Consider the following 5,622-nt stretch of genomic DNA (forward strand, 5'->3'; position numbering starts at 1 on the left):
TAACTTTCTTTTTGTCTGCTGCAGAAAAGGCTGTAGTTATACCATGTGATCATGAGGGTTACTCATATCTAAACCCTGTTGGTGCTGAATGATGTTTTTGTTTTAACTAAAAGGAGAACTTTTCACTTATCAACTTAACAGTGATTGAATAAAAAACTACATTGTAGTCCCTAAAATAAACATTATTCTCATATGCCTTAATGTGCTTAATCCCACGCTCTTTTCACTAATTGCAGGAGATGGTGAACCTTGTGACTGTATTATTCTAATCTTATTTCTTCTAGGCCTGATTAGAATACTGAATTGGAGCTGTTTGTGGATAGAATTGCTTCCACGGATGCTGCAACAGACAGGAAACAAGTGGGCTTAGCTGAAATTTTAACACGTGATATTTTTATATCATTTGTCCCTCCTATCCAATTTATTGGCTCAAGCTGCTGAACTACAGGTTTTAATGACAGCTTATAGAAAGTGAAAGCAAAACTGCTTACGTGTTTATGAACTACGTGTTTCATAGGAATTGAACACAATTGTATTTGATGAGAGAGAGGTTTTTGACTAGTTTTGAAAAATGCCCACCATTACCTTGTTGCATAACTTGTGGATGCAGTTCTATGGCCCAAACAAATGACTGTTTGTAAATGTTAATGTTTTTTGTCCCAATTTCACAGGACAATGCCAGAGTTGACAGTGCTGACAAAGCAGCTGCACACCGCCACTGCTTACTAACAAACTATTAGTTTATAGGTCCAGATCACACCGGATTTTGATTTAACTAACATTCAATTTTGTGTTTTCCAACAGGAGAAATACATTCAGAGGGAAAACATGCCTTCCTAAATTACTTTACTGTACTATACCAAATTGACCCATGTGTAGGACCATGTGTCAGAGAGAAAAAAGGGGGAGGGAAACACCAATTAAACAATTTATGCAAAACTAAATTTGCCAAATGCAACAAAGGCTCTTAGTGCAGGACATCCTGTCTTTGATAAACCTTCTGAACTGAGATACCACTGTGTTTATCACCCAGCTATTAGAGGAGCTGTGGTTAGGGAAATGGGCACTGTTAAAAAAAAATATATATATAGATATAATAGTAATAATAATAAAATAAAATAAAATAGACTAAGTGCTGAAACTAACAAACAGAGGCCAAAGGCCTTTTCAATAATTCTCATGCAGATGAGGATGAGATAAACACCGAAACATGGCTTTAGGCCTTTTGAAATTCTATTTGGATGACCCCTACACAGGCATAGGATCAAATAATTCTGAACAATTAAACACAGGCCAAAAGGAAAATGTAATGCTTGGTTACTGTCACTTTGCTTTCTATTCTGAATTTTGTTCACAGGAAGGTGAAGGATTCTTTACCCAAACCAGCTGAGGGACTTCTACATAGCCTGAAACCGATGGGTAGTGGTGAATTGTGAATTATCTCAGATGAACCGGGTAGAACATGGAAAGATGGACAGGATTATTTCAAGTGCTGCTAACTGCTTAGACTGCGGTTCGAGTAGCTGAGAGAGATTCCTGGATTCATTGTTCACACTGCAGGAAAATTCACACACCTGATCTAAGCAGTTAAAGATGACTACTACGATTTACATCTGTACATTGTATTTCTTATTTCCTGAACAAACTCAGTAATATTTAGTTACCTTAAAAAAAAAAATTGTGCTGGATTTTATGTATATAATAATTTGTGTATATATGTATATATGTATTAACTTGTGTGATTTTAATTGTTGTAAGGTTTATGATGTGTATGGGGTAATTTAGGAGCTAACAAATGGTTTACAACTGAAGTTTACGACTGGAAGGTAACACCAGGGACAGGATTCACTCATGGGGGGTCTGGAATTTACAACTGGGCTCGTTTTTGAAGTTTATACATCTGTTTCACCCTGGGGGGGTCTCTTGATTCTCTTGAACAATGCATGGGGAATTAGTCAATGGGATACGAACTGTATGTATTTGATGTTGAAAGTATAAAAGACACAAGTGTTAACATCTCGAGGAAGGTTTTGTCAGATCTGTTCTGAAGCCTTCCTGCCGGCGTTACGTTCTTAAGAATAAAGGGTATTCTTAATTCCTAAGGCAAACTGGTCTGGTTTGGTTATTATCGCGGAAAAGTATTTTCGCCACGACAGTACCAAGAGCTGTTCCCTGATGTCCGAATTCTACCGAAGCACCACTATCTTGAGCACTATCCTTCAGATGATAAGATGTTTTGGACCAGTAGTTGCAGTTTGGACAATGCGATTTGAAGCCAAGCATGGCTTCTTTAAGAACATTGTGCAACACACCAGTTGCTTTAAGAATATACCTCTTACTTTGGCTTCAAAACATCAAATGATGATTGCTTTTCACATAAACTCACCATCCTATGGTACATCTAGCCTAAATGTATCTAATGTATCCACAGTTCCAGTTGATGTACTGAAGGAGGAAGTGGCTGAGGCTATTAGGCTAAAATGCCCTAGCATGTCTGAAGTTCATCTTGCCAAGAATGCATCAAGTAGTGGCATAGCCTACAGCAATGGCATGATAGTTGTCCATGGATCAGCAGGTGGATTACCAGAGTTTGCTGAAATTATTCAGATGTGTGTAATACATGAGAGTCTGTTTTTTATTGTAAAAGTTCTGTGTGGGTGGTACAGTGAACACTACAGAGCCTTTGAACTAAGCTTGTCCCCGTCCAGAGAAATAAAACTTGTGGCACTCAGTGAACTCACTGACACATATCCACTGGCCTGTTACATGGTTGGATCAAGCCGTATGGTGACCTTAAAAAGGCATATCATTATTAAAGGTTGGTTAACCCTCCCCAAAGTTGTCATTAAAAGTGTTCTGTTTTGTACATATATGCAATTTTGTTGGCTTGTGTGATCTAATGAACTCCAGGGCTAGGTTGCCAAGAGCTCCCAGTAGGGTCTCCCAAGGTGAACAGGTCTGGAGTGAAGATCCAAACAAACACGATCCATATTTCGCCCTTATGAACCCAAAGGAGAGCACACTGTGTGCCCTGCCCAGGAAAGGGTTACCAGGACCTACCCCTGGAGCTTGGCATGGGGGTAGTGTCCAACAACGAGTTTCTGGTGGCTAGGCAGCCCATTTAACCCTGGCCGAGCTCAACCCAAAAAGGCAACGTGGGAGGATGTTGTGGACCCACTACCCGCAAGATCCAGATTAAGGGTGTGGTGCAGTGTTTGTTGGGCACAGTGTGGGGGAAGGGGCCCCTGGCAGAAACATCTGGGTTTTTTGCTTGCCCTATTGCCACCATGACCCTAAAAGGATAAGTGGAGTAGTTGATGATGTTTTATGATTTGACTACAAAATAAAAGCCTGGGCTAGAATCAGTTTAAAAATGAGAAACCTGACATCCTATTCAATACATGGTTGTTTCAATACAATAAAAATAAATAAATAAAATAAAAAATCTGATTAACCTAAAATAATAAGTAATTATGCTTTAACCTAATCAGAGTTATCCTGGGTGACAACAGCAGTCAGAGGATAACTTTCCAAAATGGACTTCCTGAATCTATTAAAGAACTTGTTGATGAGGTACAAAGACAGTGTGAAGTTCACTTTAATTTTAGGCTTCAATTTATGGATGCACTATTTGGAAATGAGTTTATGAACCTTACTTCAATTGATGAAGTACAGGATAGAGGGACAATCAGAGTAATTCCCATAAGTGACGCTTCAGCTCCCCACTGTGCTAATATCTCTTTTACCTCAGCTACTGCCCATCGCTCGGTTGATGAATCCTCATCTCTGTCTAGTGTTGACACAGATATACTCTCTTCACCAGTCATCGTCATCAAGCTCTCGGTCATTTTGGCCTAAAATCTTTCATGTTCCTAAGTTTTGTTATGATGCAGAGTTAACACTTCATCAGGGCAATGCAGCTTACAAGGAAAATGGTACATTGCTTATTCCAGATCCAAAACTGAAGTCAAACATTCCTGACGGCCTGGTGCAAGAAATAGTTACGTTTATGTCACTGATAAAGAGTTTAACACTGTTGGAGAGGCCCTCATCTCAAAGCATCCTTGCCTGACTGAGAAAGGCTCCCTCACTGGATTTGCTGGATGGAAAGCTAGCTTGAAGAATAAACTGGCAATCTACCGCACTCACTTGAGAAAGCTTGGGTGTCCAGAGGTGACAATAAACTCTCTTAAGCACAAACCAGAGGGCAAATCAAGTGCTGCTTTTGGCATAAAAAACCTAGGAGGTCTGAAGTGAACTACTGTCCCTCCTATCCTGCTGGAGAATCTGTTAAGAGCCTTGAGAGTGTGAGAGTTGAGCTTCTTTCAGATGTTAAGAAGAAGAACAACAGGGAAGTACTGAGAATGAAAATGGAAAAGACATTTGCATACAGGAGACATGAAGTGGTTCGTGATACACCAATGATACAAGACTTTCAGGCAAGATGGCCAGCACTCTTTGACGTAAGCGAGGTATGTAATTTATAACATTCTACACACAGAGATGTTATGAACAAGCTAAAACAAAAGCTGTTTGTATGAAGCCTAACTGTTGAGCTTTGCCACAAAGCTAAACATTTGGCATATTTTTGTAAAATTATCTGCTGGCTGCTTGACGGCCCCCCTTAGTTTTAGACAAATTATCGTCATTATGTAGTCCGCTTATGTGCCCAACAAACATGTGGCCAACAAACACTGCACCACACCCTTACTTTGGATTTTTTGGGTAGTGGGTCCACAAGATCCTCCCATGTTGCCTTTTTGGGCTGAGCTTGACCAGGTTATGTGGGCTGCCTATAGCCACCAGGAACTCCCCGTCGTACACTACCCCCAGGCCAAGCTCCAGAGGTCATAATACTAATTATTTGTGAACTTTGGAACTGCTGTACAAATTAAACTTAAGCTTCCTCTTGCTTATAGTAAATAAACGGGTGACAAACGTTTTCATTGTATTTCTTTCCAAATTCCTGCTTCACAGCACATTTATGTCTAATCATTCTTGTTTTTAGATAAATGCTGAATTTAAGCGGATTACCACCATGCCCCTTCAGTCCAGATTTCTCTCTCAGTTAGATGTGCACTCTGAGAAACTGATGGTTCTGTTTAAAAAAAGAGGAGGACAAATAGGCAAACACCTAGAGAGCATCATAGCACCCATGGCTCAAGTAAGAATGCTTCCTTGAAAAAAGTACTGCTTTGTTGATGTAGCATTTGATTAAAAGGAAAAAGACTTTAAGCAAACAACTTGCTCTGCTTATTCCCTTTGAATAGAATGATGATGTTGATTTAGGACGAGAATGTATCATCAAGGCAATTTGTGTGTACCTCAACGAGGATCCAGAAAACCTCTTTAGAGAGTATGTGGTGAGTACTATTTTTGAGGTTCAGATGCCCAGATATTATCTTTAATATTTTGTAAACTTTACAATGTCTATTTATTGAAATTCTATATCAGCCAAGTCAGATATCAATATTGTAATGATGGGGCTGTGACAGTATGGATTTTTACTATGGTGAAAAAGCAAAATATGCCTGCTCTTTGGCAATTTATTGCCAGTGACTTGTTAGCATGTAAATGAATATGGGTAATAAAATACAGTAAATAGAATAATAATTCTGATGA

At 39.3% G+C, this 5,622-nt stretch overlaps 1 long non-coding RNA gene across 1 annotated transcript; it reads left to right on the forward strand.

Moving 5' to 3' along the window:
* Nucleotides 1–4,257: 4,257 nt before the first annotated feature.
* LOC134320252 (uncharacterized) lies at nucleotides 4,258–5,357 on the forward strand. The gene is made up of 3 exons (XR_010013623.1): nucleotides 4,258–4,472; nucleotides 5,009–5,164; nucleotides 5,271–5,357. It is a non-coding gene; the product is annotated as an uncharacterized LOC134320252 (long non-coding RNA).
* Nucleotides 5,358–5,622: the final 265 nt, after the last annotated feature.

The sequence above is a fragment of the Trichomycterus rosablanca genome, chromosome 9 (genome assembly GCF_030014385.1).
Source record: "Trichomycterus rosablanca isolate fTriRos1 chromosome 9, fTriRos1.hap1, whole genome shotgun sequence".
Taxonomy (NCBI): domain Eukaryota; kingdom Metazoa; phylum Chordata; class Actinopteri; order Siluriformes; family Trichomycteridae; genus Trichomycterus; species Trichomycterus rosablanca.